The 23,046-nt window shown below is 41.0% G+C and overlaps 1 protein-coding gene across 8 annotated transcripts in view; it reads right to left on the reverse strand.

The window, feature by feature from the left end:
- The window catches only part of gpr107 (G protein-coupled receptor 107), a 143,625-nt gene that overhangs the window by 68,678 nt on the left and 51,901 nt on the right, over positions 1–23,046 (reverse strand). The window lies entirely within an intron of this gene.

Consider the following 23,046-nt stretch of genomic DNA (forward strand, 5'->3'; position numbering starts at 1 on the left):
GACTTTTAAACAGAATGTTCCAGCATTAAATATTAATGGATGCTCAATTCTGTTCATTCGGGACCTGCCACAGGAAGGCTGCCATGAAATTTTTGTACTGAAAACTTACATTCAGTTCCGCCAAGAAATAATATACCGAGATCTTTAGAATCTATTTTCCATGTTTAATGTTATACAGATGATTCCTATTAGAAGTCTTAGATATTTATGCATTCACATACGTTATCACATCAGCATTTCTGCAGCTTTCTCCTTTTTCTTATTTAAAGCTCAAAATCCCACACTCTGCGGCAGCGCCCCTCAACACCCCAGCTCAAGTAGGCCCACTCCTCAGCCAAGGCTAGGTTGTATAGAAAGTAGGAGCTCAATCTCCTCCTTCCACTGTTACAACCGCAGACAATGTTATTCGCTGAGCAAACAAAACCCAGAGGGAAACTTGTATTACTGATCATAACCTTTTTTTTGTATTTTGGAAACAAGGGGAAAACTACTCATTCCAGAAGCAAAATCCAAGTAACACCTTTAGGATTTTAAAATTAGAAGATTTAACAAGAAGGTAAAAACTCAAGCACATGAGATTAAAATTACACAGTTAAACAGTCTTAACAAAACATTTCCCCCCAAAAAAACTACTTGGTCAAAACACACAAACCACTTGGCTACAGCTCCCTAACAGATTTTTAACCACAAAAATCCAATAATATCACACAACACAAAAACAGCTGCTACTTTAATAAAGTATACCACATGACTTCTCACTCTCTTCCACTCTGCTGTAGAAAAAAATCAAAGGAAGTTCAGGAACAGGCTGCTCTCTGAAAACAAAGACTTCTCTGGCTTGAAACTGAATGGCTGTTTCAAGTTCACAACTTTCCTCAGCACAGAGCTGGTCTCAGGCCATCTCCCCCACACAGCCAACACAACCCAATTTAACATCTTTCCTTAAATATTCTTTTTAACTTTGATCTTAGACTCCATTGTTCTAAGCACCTCTTTGAATTCAATTTTTCCAAAATATAAAAATCCTTCATGTCTTCCTATTGCCTCCACTTTCAGGTAAAATAAAATTTAATAATCTTCCCTTATTTACCTATGGAAACCTTTATAAGTTTAAAAGTCCCTTGTCACTTCCAAACTCCCTTTGAAACTTAACAGCTCAAAAGTTAAGTTCCTACTTACCTTAAAAAGCAAAATTCAAACCCAACCTATTTACTCGTACATTAAACACCACAGCCTCTCATTACAAATGCATGCATCTATCAACTTTACCTTTCATCTCTCAACTTTACCTTTCATCTCTCTGCTCCCACAGACAAACTGTCTTTACTAATCTTCCCCCAGTTTAATCTCCCTCACACACATATGCACGCACACACACACACACGCGCACACACACATAACACACAGCCTTCTTTACAGAATGCCACCATATTCCCAAAAATATGTATTTTTAAATCCATCTTGACACTATTCATGCGCGAGTTATGTGTAGAAGCTCGTTGTTGCCAGCGGAGTTCCACACAGCATGTGCTTTCAGCTTCAGGATATGAGCATGGACAGCAATGGAAAAACAATAAGCTGAAGACTGTATTTTGGAGCAACAGCCTAGAATTGTACAGCACAAAAGGCGGCCATTAGGTCCATCATGTCTGTGTCAGCTCTTTGAAGGAGAGGTAATTAGTCCCCAGAGCCCTGTAAATTTCTCCTTTTCAAGTATATATCCAATTCCTTTTGCCTAACAATAGACCAGTGAAATGTGTGTAACAGATGCCACATTTTGCCATTATTTCTTGAAAACTGAAGGTCATAAAATGATATAATCAAGACCTGAACATCAAGACTATAATAAAGAAATACTTAATTTCATTTAACAACTGAATCGAGAACTCATGATTTGAATTTGACACAGCATTTGCACTGACCAAGAATGATTTTTCTTATGCATCCTGGAAAGTGCATGATATTAAGGGCTTAAATCCACCCACAATGCCACAAATTGCAGAAACTGAGAACTGATGAGTTTCCAACACAACCAATTATAATTGAGGAATGCACAAAACCAGCAGGAAACTGTAACTTTTCAATATACTTCCTGATCATTTGCTAGGCTAGGTTTAATGTAGTCCATCTGAGAAAGAGGTGAAGCAAACCAATCTGATTCATTTTGTCAGGCAAGTCTGGACTGGTATTCAATTTCTGTTATAGAATATTTTTTTCAAAAGCAAAAATCCGGTTCTAATTTGAGAAAAACAAGACTTAACCCCTTGACTGGTCATACACTTGGAATACATTTCCGTACTGCAGTTTATCAGCATCTAAAGTAACAGCTTCAGGCATTGCATGCAACGTGATCCAAATACCACATGTCACGAACTTGCTCAAACCCTATAAAATGCAGACGGTCAAGCTCTTATTTTTCTTGCCATGCAAGAAAAAATTAATTGTAGTTTCTGGCAAAATAGACTACAAAGCATTAGGCATTAACCCAGATGAGTAAATTAAACTCAGATGTTAGAGTGATTTTAATTTTCTGCTAACTGAATTGCAATTCATTGAGTTCATACCACATTTCATGGCCTGGCCTTTATGGTCAGCAGCGAAGCAAGGGTGCTCGCCACTGATCTTGTAGAAAGCTGCCCACAATGATCTAGCGAGCTCTGTGGCATGGTGCTCCCCTTTCCTAATGGCAGTTTAAATCTGGCGCTAAGTCAAGGGGATGTCTTGGCCTACAGTAGCAGTGGTGTCACTGAGAAGGTAGGCAACTAAATCGTACACACAGCAAACCAGGAAGTTAAAGGCACTTAATTTCCTTCACTTGGAATCTATGTTTTCAGAGAGTGAAATAAATTATGATAGGATTAAAATAAAGATTGAAAAAAAGACATTAAAAACAAGAACTTTTTGTTTTAAACATGTGGATTTTTAAAAACCAATATTGAATAATTTGATATTCCACAGGGTCAATGAAGGTGTTCAGCAGTATTTATAAAATTAGCACTCAATGAATAGTAATTCAGTTAGCAATTACATTTAACAAAATGTGACTTTCAAGGGTTTTATAGCAAGATTAACAGTGTAAGGGTGAAGGTTCCCATCAAATCAACTGATTTCCATTGACTGCAGTCAGCAGTGCCTCAACAGCACACCCTCGGGGAGTGTATAATCATAGGCAGTAACTTCTGGATTTCCGTGTTTTTCTGCGCATCTGCGGACTCCAGAAGTTACTGTCAGTTTCACTGGAGTAATGACGGTGAATGCTGACAATTACCAATGCAAAATCCTGGTCAATATGATAATGGATTGTGAACTAAAATACAATGTTGCACACTAAATATGAATTCCATCCCCACCCCACCCTCAACCCAAGTACAATCGTGTTCTCGCCTGATTTTCACATACATGCACTTACTTCCCAGTAGGAGTGATAGCAGTCACGGATGGAACCACAAGCTGATTTTTTTCCCCCTCTGCTTAATGAATTAATCTAAATTAGAAACTGTGTAATAAGTTTTTCAGTCTGGGTTACAAATAAAAAACTTTCCCTGCCACCCACCCCACCACTCCAACTTATTAATTTGGGAAGTTGTTTTCCTCACGTCCTACCTTTCCCCAACAGCCAGGATGCTGTCTGCTGGCAATAGTCTTAAAGGACACAGCTGAGTGCAATAGGGTCACTCTTCCCTCTGCTTCTGTCTCACTTACCAAATAAACCCATGTAAAAAGTCAAAGGCTCACCATAAATAAAACATTGGGGCAGGAGGAGAAAGCAAAGAAGATTCCACATTCCAGAATACAAATGCTCGAAAAGTCTGAAAGGTTATCTGATGGACAGAAGCTTATCTTTGCCTGCATGTTTATCCTATTCCATCATTCTAGCTTGAGCTGTCAGAAGAAATTTTCATCATGTATCAAAACAAACAGGCTGACATTGCCACTGCTTCACTGGGGCCTAAAGTTAGCAAATTCCCTTCACACTTGTATTTTCTCATTTTGACAAGTCAGTTTAAAATAGATGAAACTATATTTTATGAATAGTAAAGCTAATGCAACAACCAACACCACTGGTCTCAAGCAGACCCCTCAGCAATTTGCTGAAGATCACTTCAGTCAGAACCTCAACAACACAAAGTCTGAAGGCAGTTATTAACATCATAAACTCTAATTCTTTCCCTGAACTTCAAAATTACAGAACAGCTTACTATTCTGCACGCTCCCGTCTTCCTATGATCTACACCAAAAACAAAATACCGTGGATGCTGGAAATCTGAAACAAAAACAAAAAATGCTGGAAATACTCAGCAGGTCAGGCAGCATCAATAGAGTGAAAGAAAGCTAATGTTTTAAGTTGAGATGATCTTTCATCAGAACTGATGAAAATTCTGATAAAAAGTCATCTTGACCTGAAACATTAACTCTGTTTTTCTCCACAGTTGCTGCCTGACCTACTGAGTATTTCCAGCATATTTTGCTTTTATTCCTATGACCTACAGCTGGGCTACTACTCATTCAGCCTGGAGACCATACTTGTTCCTTGCAAGTTTCCACTTAGTCCATTTGTTTCTGGTCATATCTGCTGCTTTGCAGCTGCTGATACTGCCCCCAATGCCACTGCTGCCTATGGGATGATTTACCATCCCCATCCCCTCACTCACTGTTCTCATGCTTAAGTGTTATGAATACTATCTAGAATGTGCAATGTGTCAATCCCTTTTGCTGATGGATCGAGTGCTGGAATATCACATTTGTTCTCTCGGTAAGTTTGAATATATCTGTTAAATCAAAATGTGCAACGCTCTTGTTTAAATTGAAAAGTTTATGAATGTTTAATATAAATATCAAGCCAAAGCTTTAATTAATGATTGAACAGGGAGAAACTGTCTATCAAGAATATATCCAGTCTCCTCAATATCAATGGCCACTGCAGCACATGGCCAATCAGCATGAGGAAAACCTCTGAGGTAGACTAAGGACACATGGCCAGACAGCGGCACAGATATATCTGCATGCAGACACACAGACACTAGAAAGAAGAATCCACTGTTGAGTTACTGGCTGAGGAGACAAACAATGGCACGTAATCTCTCTGCTCAATTATTGAATGAAACACAAACACTAAAATAGACACAGGTATGGAGACACATGGACATAGGTACGCAAATGAAGAAACATAGATGCAGCACAGAGAAAGACCAGAAGATAATACCACAAATTCACAAACGTTTCCACATTTTGGATGCAAAATGTGCACAACTGGTATTGTTAATACATACATGAGGTTGCATTGCAATGGGTCCAAGGAGGTGATGCTCAAGTAAGCTTCAGATGTTGGTCCTTGACCAAAAGTTATAGATTTTTAAAAGCCAAGCTCTCCATTGTGCAAATACCAATTCCTTTGCCTCACATTCTTTATGATTGTTTTCAGCCAAGACTCATTGCACTATTGGCCTAAGGCCTTTATCCTGGCTTCTCAATAACAATGACTTTTCTTTGTAGCTTTGCTCTTATTTCGCAAACATGTTGCCAAGACAAAACTCTCACTAATCCCCTCTTTGCCTAATTACTTCTCTCAATTCTGTGAAAAGCGTCCTTCAAATTTACTTTTTCAATCAACTCCACTAATTTCCCTCCAACTCAGATGTGATCCCCTCTTTCCCCCTCCAGGTGTGAAGCACCTCAGATGTTTTACTAGGTTCAGATGCAATTATAAAATCAAAGCTATGCTGTTGAAAATGAAAATGCTGTGCTGGCTGGGATGAACTGAGATAGGTCTTCCCAGCTTTAGCTAATCCAGCAAGTATACTGCAGCTCAGTGCAAGAGACCTACACACTGCACTCTGAAACCAAACGCAAGATGCAACGAAGAACAAGGACTCAGATTGTCTCTCTCTCTCTCCAGAAAGCTTGAAGCAACGGCCAGCCACTTCTTCACAGCCAACAGCCTTTATACCTGCAGCAAAAATTCCAAAGTACTTCACTTGGGTGTTACCAAAAATATTTTCACACTGAGTCACATAAAGGAGGTATCAGAACAAGCTTAGTCTAAGAGGGGAGAGGTAGATCTTAAGGAGCATCTTAAAGGAAAAAAGGTAGTGATACGGAGAGGTTTAGGGAGAGAGAGTTCCAGAGGGTAGGGCTAGGCAGCTAATAGAAAAGGAGCCATTCAACCTACTCCCAGCAATGGTCTATAATACACACAGGTTGGTGGGTGGGGTGGGCAGGGTGGTAAGCAGGGAGCTACGAGTTGAAGAAGCCCGCTTCTGGCAGGCAAAAAGAGTTGAGGTTTTTTTTTAAATATATGAGGCGACTCAATTTTCTTTTTCTCTGTCCTAGCGAGCTGTGCACTATTCCTGGCCAAGATTGCACTCAGGTAACTTGTTTACAGACCTCTGCCAATGTCAGTCAGTAATCAGCTGTACAATGGTGCAAAGAGTACTGGAGAAAATTGCTGTCTGATTTTCTTTTATGTGGCAGGGAAGCAACTAATCTCTGGACAGTGCCCAGGTTAGACTGGGGAATGACTGGGCAAAGAACTACACATCTGACCCTCAGGAATTTGCTTTTCCCTTTTTGTGCACATGAATTCTGTACTTTTCTCTTTGTTTCTCATTGAGTAGCTGACACTGTCTTTTAGAAATTAGGACGGAGAATCCAGAGGAGAACCCGAATATTTGTATCCCATACATGAGAAGTTTGATAAATACTTGTTAAGTACAGTGTATCCAAATGATGTCGATACCGTTAAAAACTATATAAAATAGCAGAGATGAACAGGGATTTCTGTTGTTCCTGTAGTAAAAATCAAATTAAGTTTATTTTTACATGTTTCTTTCAGTGTTTGTGAATTCCCAGAGATATGCAGTATATCTTGCAACTATTCTGATCACAAATGTCCTTCCAGCAATGTGTGCATTGCTAATGGAGGAAACAAGCTAATGCCATGGTTCTCTGCCTCCTGGACAAAACAATTAATTCCATTATAAAGAAAAGTAAAAACTCATGCTTCAGCTGCATTGCTCTGTAAGTCTGAAAACTGATCACTGACATCAATTTCATCTGCAACTACTTCTGCAGCTACCAAGAGCTCCAATGACCCAAAGGTCATTTACAGAGTGCTCTGCGTTTAAACTCTATTCTTGCATTATTTCGTATCTTTGGACAAAAGTCGGTGTCACTATTACTTAAGTACAATGTTTAAAACTTGTTTAGTTTTCATTCTAATACATCACAGGCAATACAATACTGCTCTTTTTGCATTTGCTGCACTTTGATTTGCCTCCCTTCACTCCATAGAAAAAGTTAAATTATACAGATAAAGACCATGTCACCCATTGCCTTCTCCATTGGTTAATTCCACTTCACTTGCCTGCCCGCCACACAGTCATGTTTCTCAAATTCTGATCTCTTCAGAACAGCAATTAAATGTGTTCTGGACTCATTTATAATGACACAATTCTTATACCCTTTGAGTGGAAAAAGTTCTACCCAGCTTTGCTTTTTAACTCCTAACTTTCCAAAATTGAACGTGTTCCTGGGATTTGAACTACTTGGCACAATGAACAACTTGTCTAAGATAGTTTTGTCGATTTTCTGCACCACTGCCCCATCCAAGTTGATCTGCTTCCAAACCTGCACCAATGTTGTCAAGTACAAAGCTGCCCAATGCAAGGTCAGTCAAACAGGAAAGAAACAGAAACTAGCCTAATACAACAAGCAGACAGTCATATAGTTTCCTTTAAAAGATCAATCACAAGTTTCAGAAGCACCTCAGCTTCAAGAAACTAACTACCTTAACGGCCAACAGATGTCATGAAAATAGAAGGTGCTTTCCAGCAAATTTCTTCTTAGACAGTTTTATATTTTCTCTGTTAAAACTAACTGTTGCAAACATTTTTTTATTCATTCATGAGGTGTGGGCGTCGCTGCCGAGGCCAGCATTTATTGCTCATCCCTAATTGCCCTTGGAGGTGGTGGTGGTGGTGAGCTGCCTTCTTGAACCACTGCAGTCCATGTGGTCTAGGTACACTCACAGTGCTATTAGGGAGCAAGTTCCAAGATTTTGACCCAGTATGAGTGAAGGAATGGTGATATATTTCCAAGTCAGGATGATGTGCGGCTTGGAGGAAAATTTCCAGGTGGTGGTGTTCCCATGTGTCTGTTGCCTTTGTCCTTCTAAGTGGTAGTGGGTTTGGAAGGTGCTGTCTATGGAGGCTTGGTGAGTTCCTGCAGTGCATCTTATAGAAGGTACACACTGCTGCCACTATATGTCGGTGGTGGAGGGAGTGAATATTTGTGGAGGGGTGCCAATAAGCTGGCTGCTTTATCTTGGATGGGGTCAAGCTTCTTGAGTGTTGTTGGAACTGCACTCAGCCAGGCAAGTGGGGAGTATTCCATCACATTCCTGACTTGTGCCTTGTAGATGGTGGACAGGCTTTGAGGAGGTGAGTTACTCGCCGCAGTATTCCTAGCCTCTGACCTGCTCTTGTAGCCACAGTATTAATATAGCTAGTCTAGTTCAGTTTCTGGTCAATGGTAACCCCCATGATTTTGATAGTGGGGGACCATTGAATGTCAAGAGGCAGTGGTTAGATTACCTATTGTTGGAGATGGTAATTGCCTGGCACTTGTGTGGCACAAATGTTACTTGTCATTGTCAGCCCAAGCATGAATAATGTCCAGGTCTTGCAGCATTTGGACATGGACTGCTTCAGTGTCTGAGGAGTCGCAAATGGTGCTGAACATTGTGCAATTATCAGCGAACTTCTGACCTTGTGATGGAAGGAAGGTCATTGATGAAGCAGCTGAAAATAGTTGAGTCTAGGACACTAATCTGAGGAACTCCTGCAGTGATGTCCTGGAACTGAGATAACTGACCTCCAAAAGCCACAAACATCTTCCTTTGTGCTAGGTATGACTCCAACCAGCGGAGAGTTTTCCCCTGCTTCCCACTGACTCCAGTTTTGCTAGGGCGCTTTGATGCCACACGGTCAAATGCTGCCTTGATGTCAAGGGCAGCTATTCTCACCTCTCCTCTGGAGTTCAGCTCTTTTGCCCATATTTGAACCAAAGCTGTAATGAGGTCAGGAGCTGAGTGGCCTGGGCAGAACCCAGTCTGAGTGTCAGTGAGGAGGATATTGCTAAGCAAGTGCCACTTTACAGCACTGTTGATGACTCCTTCTGTCATTTTCATGATGATGGAGAGTAGACTGATGGGGCAGTAATTGGTTTGGTTGGATTTGTCCTGCTTTTTGTCTACAGGACGTACCTGGGCAATTTTACACATTGCTGGATAGATGCCAGTGTTGTAGCTGTACTGGAATAGCTTGGCTAGGGGTGTAGCAAGCTCTGGAGCACAAGTCTTCAGTGCAATTGCCGGAATGTTGTCAGCGTCCATAGCCTTTGCAGTATTCATTGCCTTCAGCAGTTTCTTGATATCATGTGGAGTGAACTGAATTGGCTGAAGACTGGCACTTGTGATGCTGGGGGTCTCCAGAGTAGTCTGAAATGGATCATCCACTCAGTATTCTGGCTGAAGATTTTTGTGAGTGCTTCAGCCTTATCTAATACATGACCCAATATCAGGATAGTTAAGAATCCTGCAGAATCAGATGAATGTTTGAGAAGTGCATATTACTTATTTAGAAAGTAGTTGATCTCCCATGGTGCTGTTTACAGATTCATACTGATTCACGCTGTTGGTGCTCAGGCCTGTGAGAATGCGACATCAGGGATGAGGTAGTAACTTGGCAGCTATGTCCCTTTTTTGAGCGTGAAGCCATGACCAAGACTTCGTTGGGAAGGGAACTGTCAAAATGGGGGTTTCCTGTTTGAGGTAAACTTTCTTTCTGGTAGGTAATTGTTGTGGAATGCTGATTGATGAGAAAACCAATTAGAAAGCACAAAAATAGACATGGCCAGAATTTGATGTCCTGCAGAGGGGCACGTGCCTGACCCAAACAGGCGTAAAATCGCTTGAGATGACATCAGGAAAGCGTCCTGACATCATTGCACACTCTTGCGATATTTCACTTAGTGGGTGCGCGTGGCAGTCGGAAGAGCATCTGCCAACAATTAAGCAGGCAATTAAGCTCATTAACGGCCCAATTGTAAGCAAATTTTCATGGCCTGGCCGACCTTACAGTTGGTGGATGGGCCAATTGGCCAGGCAGCCTTTACATTTTTGATGAAACCTTATCCGGGGGCGGGATGAAATCTCCATAAGGATATAAAATAAAAAGAAATATCTAGGGGCAGCATTTTTATGAGATATGCTCTTGTTATTCACAATAAGAGGTGTGTTGGAAGAATTAATCCAGGCTGATCTTTTGGTTCAAGCTGGTTTATTTTCAAGACAACTCCTCGGTGCTACTGACTTCCAAGTCACTTCCACACAGTGTTCCAGCTGTATCTTTTTATTCTATTTAGATGGGATAATCAATGACCACCACCTGTTTAACTAGCAATTGTCTCTAACAGGGTGATTGCCATGCAGTATGATTATACATTGAAAAAAAATTTTTCTTAAACAAAGGAGAAAGAAATAATCACTTATTTCCACATCTATATAGTTCCCATATTTCCTTTACTGAATATATATATTGTATAAAAATATATATATATTTTGTATAATATAAAAAAAACAAAAAAGTTTTTTTCTCATTGTATATCATAAGACACTCTTCTAATACTTTTAATAATTTCTTAGAACAGGCACTTCTTTTTATAAAACAGTCTAATAGTTGGTGACTTGTGTCTCTTCTCTCTAACATATTTTACGCTGGCTAGGTCTATTCTTAGCCTTTTTTCAGTGACACCCTTCGTGGAATGAACATTGTCCCAAAGAGACCAGTTGTCAACGTAACATTCTATGGGCAAACTATTCTCACATTGCCCCTTATATAATATTTCTGTCAGTATATTGGATAAGTAAACCCCTATATCTAATGCTTCTACCAAGGCCAGCATTTCAGCAGCTAAGGTGCTTTTCACTACCCTTTATTTTCTTGGCCAATCAAGCCAGCGGGCAACATTTATCATTCTTTCCCACCAAGAATATGATAAACCCTGCTGTGCTTGAGTACCCATCTGGAAGATTGGCATGTGAAGCATTGCTAAAAATAACCAATCTCATATCATCTGGATCACCCAAGGCTGGAAACTTGAGCACACATCCCTCAGAATTTAATTTTTAAAGTATTTTATTTACTCTCAGAACTTGTTCAACTGTAGCATGTTTCATCATGGTGCTCAGCACCACACATCATAACTAGCGTCAGGCCTAGTCTGAGCGCACAACCAGTTCAACTGCCCAATCAAACTTCTCAACTGTTCTGTTTCTTCCTTGGTAGCAGGATCCTCTTTTTGTGAGGATCTAACCCGAGTTACTGGGATATAATTAACATTTTCAAGATAAGATTGTTGATTCAATGCAACTCCTAACTCGCTCTGCTTAATGTCTAAACCTATGTATTTAAAGGCCCCTGAAACCTGACTTCCGACCTGGAATTCCTTCTTTATCTTCTCGATTACCCATTGGTCAAATTCTACAGAGCCTCCCCACAGGAAATCATCAACAAGCATGATAAGAATTCCAGCTAGTTTTTCCTTATGGTACCAGTAGGACATCATGGGGTCTGCCTTTAACTAAATGCAGGACAGGACAGACTTCACAGAAAAATACAGTACTCTTGATGCATCATTCAACCCATAAACACGCTTATTCAATTTCCATAGCTTTCCTCCTACATCCCCAGCTTCTTTGGGTGGTTTCAAAAAAAATTTCCTTTGAAACTTCTCCCCCTGTAAAAATGCAGCCTTTATATCAATCGATTTACACTCTCGCGAACAGGATGCCAAAATAGTTTCAAAAATCTTCAAACTCACTTTCCCCACAGTAGGCAAGTCCACTCTGACATCCTGATCTCCTAGTCTCTCTTCAAAGCCTCGCTTTGGCCTTACACGTGCCATCTGGCAGTGCCTTTTCTGTACAGATCCATCTGTGAGATAAAGCTGGCTGTCCTCTGGCAGGTATTTCAGAATATACCCCAAATTCCTTCCAACTTTCTAACTCTTTCCCTTTGGCTTCCTTTATCAGCTTATTTTCCAATTTATTAGCAGCTACTAGAATTTCTCAGTCATAAGGACTTCTACTTCTATTGAGATTGCTAGCTTGCTCTCTATTCCTCCTTGTTAAGCTGCGGCCTCTACTCACATTCCTCTCCCTTTCTGGACTGCTACTATATGATAGTTCTCCCATGCAAGCAGAACCCAGTTCGCAAGTCTGTGATTTTTTTCCAAGGTCATGACCGCTTTCTGGTCCACTGTCAGAACTCATACTGTGCTTTCTGGGTTTCCACATCTTTACCTCGTTTGCCAATCGATAGGTCTTGTCTCCTGTCCTTCATCCTGCACATTAGCCAATGTTTGTATTTACCAGTGACCTTTCCTGCTCTCCCTATGATAGTGGCACCCCTCCACACACTGGTCCCTTCTGGCATGTATGTTACCTTTGTTCCTACTTGGGTAATTGCCCTTTTGGACGAATAGTGTTATCCTGTACCTCTGTGTTCCTTTGTTCATAGTCAATCAACCCTGTATCTGCCATCGTCTGCTCCTCATAACTACCCAGTGTGTGTATGTGTATGTGTAAGTGCATGGCGCCTCATGTTCTACGTCCTGCTCAGAACCTGTAAAGATATAGTCAGTATCAATTAACTGGGAAGAATGTGCCCTAACAGTTTGATTGCCGTCTTGCACAATTACTACTTTCCCATCACTCCGTATTACCTTGCCAGGTCCTTTCCACTCTTTCTGGCCTTCTCTTTCAAAATATACTATGTTGCCTTGTCTAAACTGTATTCCTGATAGTTTTATGTGGTGCCACAGGGCTCGCCAAATTTTCTCAGAAACCTCAGCTCTAATGAAAGCTTTTCTGCCCGCATGCAAAGCGTTCAGATGAGCAGAAAAGGTGGAGCTAATGCTAGTCCCTTCTAGAGCAGGGGAAGCATCCAATAACACCAACGGCAATTTCAGATTTCTTCCGTATACCAACTGGTACAGACTGTATCCCCCAGCCATTTGCAGAGAGTTGTTTGCGGCACCGCCCATGCTAGTGCCGTTTGCAATTTACAATCTGGTTGATCAGCCAATATCTTATGTAACATATCACCTATTACTGCATGTTATTTTTCACAAAGACCATTACTAAATGGGCTCTCAGCTGCAGTGTGCTTAACTATGATGTTTAAATTTTTGCACATATCTCGAAATTCATCATTGGCGAATTCCCCACCATTATCTGTGAGGAACTTTGTTGTTGTTCCTAATTCTGTTCCAACCCATTTCTCCATGACCTTATCAACAATGGTCCTTTTGTCTTTACTATGTATCACATTGGATAGGCTAAATCTGGCTGCCATATCTATGAAGTGTAGTAAAAAAAAATACCCCTATCCTTGTCCCAAACTTTCAAGTCCATTGCCACTGCATCGTTAAACTCCCTGGCTAGTGGCAAGCTCACAACAGTGGTGTCTTGCAATATTTAAGGCAAATTTCGCACTGAGCAATGATTTGTTCAATAGGTCATCATAACCTTTATCAATCACTCCCACATCTCGACGAAGAGTCTTCAGTTTCTGTGGTGCCGGATGTGCAAACTGTCAATGTAATTTTCAAATGATCTTCTTTTTGTCCACTAAATTCCTATTCTCAGCAGTTACAAAAACTTCATGGACTTTTTGATGAGAAATATCTGGCTTCCTTAGTGGCAAACAGAATGGCCTGAGTAAAATGTAGATCCATGTTTTTTTCAAACGTGACTGCTCTATCATATCTAGCGTCATCTGAGCCTTCTTCGTCGCAGAGCGACTCAACAATAGTAGTATCTCACTTGAAACCACATCAGTACTGATAAAGAGATTGATGCCTGCTCTCTTACAAGGAACGACCACCCGTTTGGGGGATGTTAATGTATTGTCATCTCCAAACCTGAAGCAGGTAGAGCTTTCATGCTCTTGAAATTCCGCTGGTCTGCCTCATCGAGAGACCCCAGATAACAGTCAAGCCAGTCCATGCCACACACCGTAGAAGTGCAACCACAGACCAGAACTGCACAGTTGAAGGAATCTACCATCAAGATACTCATCACTGGATTCAAATTCTCAGTGATCAATACAATTCCATCTTGGCAGTCACCATAGTCATTTTCAGTTTCAGATGAATCTGTCTCATGGGTCACTTCAAAAGCACGATTCCTTCGCTGTGGGGAGTTCGTCATGTAATGATACTAGGAATCACACCGAAAACACCGACTAATCATTCCCCATGCATGTTTTGAGTTTAAACGCCTACGGTCCCAGACACACCTTTTTGTCCCGACTCTCAAATTGGCTAGGGTTAAAACAATTTTCAGACCTCTTGTCACTAACCCCATCTTTGTATTGGAATCTTTGTCTAATATTTGGTCGACCTCGAAATTCAGTCGCCATTGAATCCTCCAGCCTGTGTTTCACAGCATAGTTGTTCGCATTTGCTAAGAAAGTGGAAGGGAAAGTGGAAGATGTTTCCCCAGAAATCTTTTCAGGGCAGCAGCCATTTGATCTAGGCGAGGTTCTTTCCCTGAACGCCTGTTAGTGCTAAAAGACTATCAATGTGAGAAATGCAAGCACAGTCCAGTAATTTAAATGCCAATACCGATTCCAGAATTTCAAGTTCAGATCTCTGTAGTCTCCTGTACCATTTATCAAAATCCATGATATATTCTCATGGACCGCTCATCTGATTTCCTAAACCTATAAAAGATCATCCAAGCTTCATGCACTTCCAATAACTCATCCTTTTTGTAATACTTATCCAAAAATTGTAACAGAAGGTTCAATCCCTCTTCATGATCCAAATCATCCACTCTCCACCTAACTCCTTTTCTTACTTTTGGCTGGCAATGATAATGCCAAAACCATACCTTGCTTCTGCCAGAGTATGGAAGTAACCCGGGTCCACGTTTCAACGTCAGCTTTTCATTGCTGATAAGGTTCAGAGTCAGAAAAAATTGATGGATAGTCAAAACTTGAGATTTTGCACCATCCTTCCTCCAATCCGTAACTTAAATTGTCAGCAATAGTACACTTCTTTTCCATCAGAGGATTGAGACAAAAATCTTCATATACAGCAATCAATCAGCAAAGCTTAAAGTTCATCCTCTGCTACCACGTTACTCACAATAAGAGATTGTGGTGGAAGAGTTAATCCAGGCTGGTCTTTTGGTTCAAGCTGGTTTATTTTCAAGACAGCTCCTCAGTGCTACTGACTTCCAAGTCACTACCACACAAAGTGTTCCAGCTGTATCTTTTTATTCTATTTAGATGGGATAATCAATGCCCATCACCTGTTTAACTAGCAATTGTCTTTAACAAGGTGATTGCCATGCAGTGTGATTATTTATACATTGACAGCTCTCAGGTGCTTGACTGTGCTGCATGGACATTTTTTGCAGCATTTGTGTGCTTTTTTTTTTATTAATTGGAGGTCTGCAGCTCTCTGCCTTCAGGGAGCTCAGTGGAAGCGCTCATCAGCACCCGCCCTCACCTGCAGTGCTGAGCCTTTCTCTGGGCGTGTTTCAGGCTGGCTCTCCGTTAATTGGCCAGCTAGCATGAAATCGTGGTTGGGGGACTGTTTCCCATCCATACCCGGGCACGCTAATCGCGTGCGCCCAATGAGCGCGAAATTTAGGCCATAATTTAGGTCCTGGACTTGACTGATGTGTATTGTGCCCCAGTGGAAAATTCAGGTGTGGATGTACTTGGTTGTAGTAAGTCGCAGTCCAGGCTCAAACACAAAGAATGATCACAAGAGTGAGGTTCTGAAGAGTTCCAGTACTCAGCAATCAACAATGTGCCCAGAAAAATTGCTGGGGGCAGGGAGCAGAGAAACCACAGGAGAGTGCATAATTTTGTTTTAAATTATTGAGTGAGCGGGTGGCATGGTGGCGCAGTGATCAGCACCGCTACCTCAGAGCTCCAGGGACCTGGGTTCGATCCTGACCTCCGGTGTCTGTCTGTGTGGAGTTTGCATGTTCTCTCCATGCCTGTGTGGGTTTCCACCGGGTGCTCCGGTTTCCTCCCACTATCCAAAGACGTGCTGGTTAGGTGGATTGGCAACGGTTAACTTGTGTCGTGTGCATGTGTATGCTTGGTGATGGACTGGCGTCCCATCCTAGGTGTAACCCGCCTAGTGCCCACTGCCTGTCGGGATAGGCTCAGACTCCCCACAACCCTGACTTGGATGAGACGGTTCTGGAAATGTGAGTGAGTGATTATTGAGTGAACTTTACCTCCATCAGTAAAGTTATCAGATTAAATCCAACAACCAACTGCTTAGACAGAAAGGCTTACACGCAAAAAAGTAAATACATGTTTGCATCATGTCTAGCGTAGCAGAGGGAGTGGGATCTCATCATAAAGCAGCCAGTTCTAGGACAGTGTCAGACTTCGATGGCTGCAATATTGTAACTGAGTGCTGCACTTATTAAGTGAAAGACTGGTGCGCAAAAGATCTCTGCCTTTAGCACGGGCGAAATAGCTTCAAACCTAATGATCGCCTTTCAGGCAGAACACAGCAGCTGCAGGACGGAGTGACTGGAATTCTAAGAGAGCTCTGTTCTCCCCACAAAGACACTCCATCCATAATATAATACTAACCATTAGTGCTAGAAAGGAGATGCAGCAATTGCTGCAGTTATATCTACCATAGGAACAGGCAGTCATTTAACCTTTTCAGTCTAAGAAACAAATGCATGAAATCGACATACTCACAGGCATCATTTTTCCATTTGCTTCTATACAGCCAATAAACAAAAGACAGCTACCAGGAGAGCAAGCAATTAAATTGTTCAAAAAATCTCAAACTACTTTCAGTAATAATGTTGATTGCTCACCGCACTCTATAACTTGCAGCTCCTGTCCTTCAACGAGAAATTTAGTATAACATTTTTAAATACATTCCCGGCTTTTGACTATAATTCTCTGGACCTATTACAAAATCTATCTATTGCTACAATTTTCTGTCCAGACTCCAACACAACTCATATGTAAAGGTCTGCTCAACACCAGACTATGACGACACCTTCCAATAACTGTATGACAGTACCTCTACCACCTAGGGGGACAACGGCAGCAGGTGCATAGCAACACCACCACCGGCAAGTTCCCCTCCAAGGCACACACCATCCTGACTTGGAACTCTATTGCCGTTTCTTCACTGTCACTGCGTCAAAATCCTGGAACTCCTGTCCTAATAGCATTGTGGGTTTATCTACACCACATGGCCTGCAGCAGTTCAAGAGGGTGGCTCACCACCACCTTCTCGAGTAATAATTGCTGGCCTTGCCAGAAATGCCCACATCCTGTTGCCAGACCCTGACACAACTTCACAGGGTTGGCATTCACTTTTCCACAATTGGTGTTTCTACTACAAATCCCACAGCGCATGAGAGAGAGAACAAACTGCAAATCCCACAATGATTGACAGGCTCCTGTTATGGAATCCTAAAATTTAGGGTTGCTTAACACTCCAGTTCTGACAAGTTGCTCAGAGAGGCAGCTGATGATTTTCTATGTGCTGAATTTTCAATAAGGAGGAGCTTTGCAGAGGTTTGGAAATTCTACATGCACAGAGAAAAAATACAAGTATCAGCCACTCTGGACCACCTAGAGATTTAGTGCAGAATGACATTATTAATTAGCTGCTAGTGAAGGCAGAGGAAGGCTCAAGTAGTGAAGAAAAGGTCGGATTACTCAGAATTTCATCCATTTCCTCAGAAAGTCTCCTCTGTACACCATCCCTGACTGAGAGGCCAGCCTCAAAACTTGCTCTCATGCCCCCATCAGTATCATTTACTTAGACATTTGTGAAAGCAGGCCAAGTATCTTTTTCTTCAGGCCTTCCTCTTCAATCTTTCTACTGCGCTACAGCTGAGATTTGAAGCCCACAGTGCTTGGGGAATTGCAGACACAAATTTAGGTTAAAACACTCTGGCACAACATTCAACATGCTGTGACACCATGAATTCAGCCTTATTTACAAAACTAGTAGATCTCCTGTGGAATTGCTCACACTGAGTCAGACAATACATGGTTGTATAACAAAACTATTAAGCAATACGAAAAACAATGTATTAAATTATTAATAGATCTCCCACTGAGCTGCTTCCAGGAACAAGATACAGAGGGAACACGTGGGTGATAGCTCAGGTCACACTGGTAGGCAAGATATATGGGAAAAGTAGGTGGAATTTTAAAATTAATGTGAACTCTTACATATAAACTGAAAATACTTATGTTTTTTTAAAGACGGGCAATAACAGCAAATTATCTTATTTTCTCCTTGCTGTTTGTGGGACCTTGCTGCATGAAAATTGGCCGCTGTATTTCAGTACAATTTACAGCTGGCAAACATCACAATGCCAACCAATCAAATTAGTTAAACTGCTTTCTCTTATTCTTTTGACTCACCTTGTCTGTTCCATACAATTAAAACAAATACGTGTTAAGTACTCCACCAGAAACAAATAGCATTTGCTCCTTAGAAAATGCATCCAAGGTTTTTTCCCCCTCCCAAAGACTTCTTGCAGAGGTCTGAGTGTTAATTCTGCTCCATTTCTAGAACTTGTATTGTGCACATGAGCCTTCACTGAATGAAGAGGCTGATTCATGGAGTGTACAACTTGCACCACTATGTACATGTCTCAGTTATTCTGCTGAAAATACAACTCCCTAATTGCAGCTGCAGGAGCACTGTTGCTTTTTTAGGTGATGAGTTTAACCAGGGATCAACAGTGACTATACTTCAAAAATACTGCATTACTGGTGAAGCACTTTGGGACTAAGCAAGTTTGTGGAATGAGTTATATAAATTCTTCCTTAATTCTGGAGACCAGCCAAAAGCAACGCGACATTCTGAATGCAAATTAATTTTTGTAATCATGCTAGACTGCCCGACAATAAAGTTCAAGCATTCCATCAGTTATTACACAGTGTATGCATGAGAACCCTGGTGCTTAGCAATGCAATACAGAACAATTTTATCTAGGCTAGTTGCTCAACAATTGCCCCAGAGTTTTTCCCTCTCTGTGTACAGTTCTGGCATTTTTGTTGATGTGATGTCTCTGATATAGTTCATTTATTCACCCATTCTCTCACTCTAATCATCCTTTCTGTACAATTCCGCATGCCCCTTCCAAAGTACCTTTACTGTTGCAATGGATTTCTGTGCCTTACCTCTAATGAAGTCCAGCATACTGAGAAAGACAGCAGCCAATGTGAACCAGGTCAAAGATGGGTTTGGAGATCAGGGGCTGACAGGATGTCATGGAGTTGGTACAACACACACAGAAGGAAGAGAAAAAGGAGCGGAGCAGAGCTGGGGTGGATGGAAAATGGACGAGAGGCATGGGTAGATGTAATAAGAAGAGTGGAAAGGAGTGAGTCATCTAATGCCTAGTAGGGCTCGTGGAAAAGTGTGTGAGCTTGTATCACTCTTTTGGACAAAACGTTAAACTAAGAGCCCATCTACCCTTTCAGAGAATGCAAAATATCCCATGCTGTGATTTGAAGAGAAAGGCAGTTCTACTCCGGTGTCATGGCTAATATTTCTCCTTTACCAACATCACAATAACAAATTACCTGGTCATTATCACACTGTTATATGGGGAACCTTGCTGTGCTCAAATTGGCTGCTGTGTTTTCTACATTACAACAGTGACTAACTAACACTTCAAAAGTACTTTTTTGGCTGTAAGGCACTTTGTGACATACTGAGGTTGTAAAAGGCACTATACAAGTACAAATTTTTCCTTGATACGGAGTGTTCAAAGAGAGAAGAAATTGGGGCTGTTTAAATTAAACCTCCTCCTGTCCGTAACATTATAATGGCCTCTACCAGGTCAACCCTCAGTCTTCTCTTTTGTAGTGAAACGAATTGTGCAAAAAGAGGTTTTTTTGTGTGGTATTACCAAGCTACTGTGAATGGAAAAATTCCTCCTCAGCTGCAAAGATTCCATGGAAAACAGAACAATTCCTATTTTTGTGAGAGAAATCCACCATTCTAGACAGCTATAGGATCAATCTGTAGGAATCTCATCAACATTAAGAATTTCTGGGATCCATTTCCATACTAATCTATGCTATTGTTAGTTTTGCTCCAGTGAAGCTGAAAAAAAATTTTAAACACTTGAACACAGTGAAATGGGTTGCTGTTGCCCTTTAAATGTTAATTTACACGAGGGAATCATCACGTGATAAATGAAGTATCAATTCTGTAGGCAGCCAGATTATCATTGACGCCCCCAGAGTAAACAATAACTGTGCAATGCTCTAAACTCATGCAGTCACTGAATTCAACAATTATGGGAAGGGTTTCAGGTGAAGATGCAAACCAAGCCAACCTGCTCATCATGGAGAAGTTGTTAAATATCAGGGGACATATGTTCAAAATTATGTAAAAAGGGAGAACTTAAAGGAAAAAAAAGTAATAAATCGAAGCTTTTCAGTTAACAGACAAAATACTTGGTAGAACAAGTGGGCAGGATGAATGGGTTTGAGAGACAGTTGAGATGTGTTTCTACAGAGAAGCGAATGATGAACGTAGTGAGAAGGTGGAGTTTGCCTATTAAAAGGTTTCCATGTTTTTCAGAGATGTTCTCTGTAAGATGTCACAATCATTCATGGTTACTTTAATGATGTTAGCACCAAAAATCATTCCTGCACATTTCAGTCTTTCCATAATATATTCTATTCTATTATTTTCTTCTTCCAACAGCTACTTCTTTCTTCCCAGTGTGGTGCACTGCCTAGTTTGATTGGCACCCCATCCACCACCTTCAACATCCACTCCCTCCACCACCGATGCACAATGGTAGCAGTGTGTACCATCTAGAAGATGCATCGCAGCATCTCATCAAAGCTCCTTCGACAGCACCTTCCAAAACCACAACTTCTACCACCCAGAAGGAGAAGGACTGCAGATGCATGGGAACACCACCACCTTCAAGTTCCCCTCCAAGCTACACACCATCCTGGCTTGAAACTGTATCGTCATTCCTTCACTGTTACTGGGTCAAAATTCTGAAACTCCCTCCTTAACAGCACAGTGCGTGTACCTACATCACAAGGACTGCAGCAGTTCAAGAAGGCAGCTCACCACCACCTTCACAAGGGCAATTAGGGATGGGCAATAAATGCCAGCGATGCCCACAACCCGGTAAAGAATAAAAAAATCCCTGGGAATCAGCTGTTTCTATAATTAGGCCATTATCCAATCTCTCACTAGATCTTGGGAGCTGTCTCAATTTGGGCTGCTTTTGGACTCTTTTCCCTTGCTAAAGAAGCCAGAATTCTGCAAAGTTAAGAATTTGATATGTTGAAAATAATGGGGGCAAAATGATGAAGCACCAAATGTACTGTGCCTCTCAACTTGATAGACCTTATTAAACCACTCAAGTCTAGTATGCTTGAGATGAGAAAAATAGATATGTACAAAAATATTCTCAGTCTAAACGTCCTCCAGCAATCTCTCCCCCATTTCACTTTCGTGAAAAACAGTTCAACAGGATATTTTTTGTGAGATATTGCTAGTCAATAACAGACCTATGGAAGAAAAGGAGGAATCTTTCCTGTTACATTTACTTTGATAGTTAAGCAGAGCCACTGCAATGATGATTCAGTCGCAAATAAAATGCAGAGATCTGCATTCAGAAATAAGGATGAAAAATCAGAGAATGCTAACATACAGCAAAAACACAGCTCTGCACAGGTGGAGGAAGAAAGAGTGCAAAATCTGTTTTGTTTTCCAAATCTATAATTTTCAAACATGCTTGGAATGTGTGAAACACTTTACTCCTCTACAAATCCTGCACCTGTGCCCCTTCCCAATGCTCCACAGAAATAAATTTGTCCTTCAATTTCTTGACTGGCCTCCAAAATATAGCTCAGCAATCAATAAACCAATCAGCACTCAATAAATAATCTGGAAAACTCCACCAGAGACTAACTCCTCATTTTTTCCACCACCAGGTCAAATAAGTTGATAGGCAAAGGGTCAACGGGGAGCTAGCTTCCTTCACATGGATTTGTTATTAGGGAGCTGGGCAGCAGCACTGGCTCCACAGTCTGAAAATAAATAGCAGCACTATTCTGTCAAAAATACTTGGACACTTGATCTCTTGAAAGACATATCTTCTGCTTCAAAAAGAAAATACCAGTATGGGATCAATAATACATGTGAATTCAGAGTTCCCCCTGGCTTCCAGTAACATTCTGAGTATCATGACCTAATGGTGGAACAGGATCACTTTCAGGAGACAAGTTGAAATGAAACAAGGTGCTAAAGAAATGTTTCCACAACACACATCCACTCCAGACTTAAATGCCAGCATTGAAACGTAGGACATTTGTAAAGTCCAAGGACTTAATTCCATCGGCTTCAAATTGCCAAGTATTAGATATTAATCCACAGGATTAATATTAATATTAAAATTAATATTAATCAATAGATTTTGGAGACTAATGACATCAGGTGATATGGAAATAGCATGGGAAAGTGGCATTGAGGCAGATAATCAACCATGATCTAATTGAATGGCAGAGCAGGTTTGACGGGCTGAATGGCCTATTCCTGTTCCTATGTTCCAATGATTAACTAATTTTACCATAGACTAGCCCTGCATGTGAAAGCAAATGTGACATCAATCCCAACATGTAATAAGAAACTGTATTCTTTTATAGTGTGGCAATTAGAAGCTGAATGTTATGATTAATCAAATATAAGTCACAGCATTGCACCAGAACGCTATAAAAGCATATTCCGGAACTTTAATTTATCCTCCATCTCTTCTTTTATATGTCCCAGGTTGAGAGGTTTATTAAGTAACTAAATCTCAGATCTTGCTGCAGAATTGTTGCTAAAGATTCCAAAATGTTAGCTGTTCCTCAGCGGCTCCGAGAAATATTTATCAAGCTTATCCTGTGAAGTTCTGACCATGCTAATCACTGAGATTGC

Source organism: Carcharodon carcharias, chromosome 8, assembly GCF_017639515.1.
Source record: "Carcharodon carcharias isolate sCarCar2 chromosome 8, sCarCar2.pri, whole genome shotgun sequence".
Classification (NCBI taxonomy): domain Eukaryota; kingdom Metazoa; phylum Chordata; class Chondrichthyes; order Lamniformes; family Lamnidae; genus Carcharodon; species Carcharodon carcharias.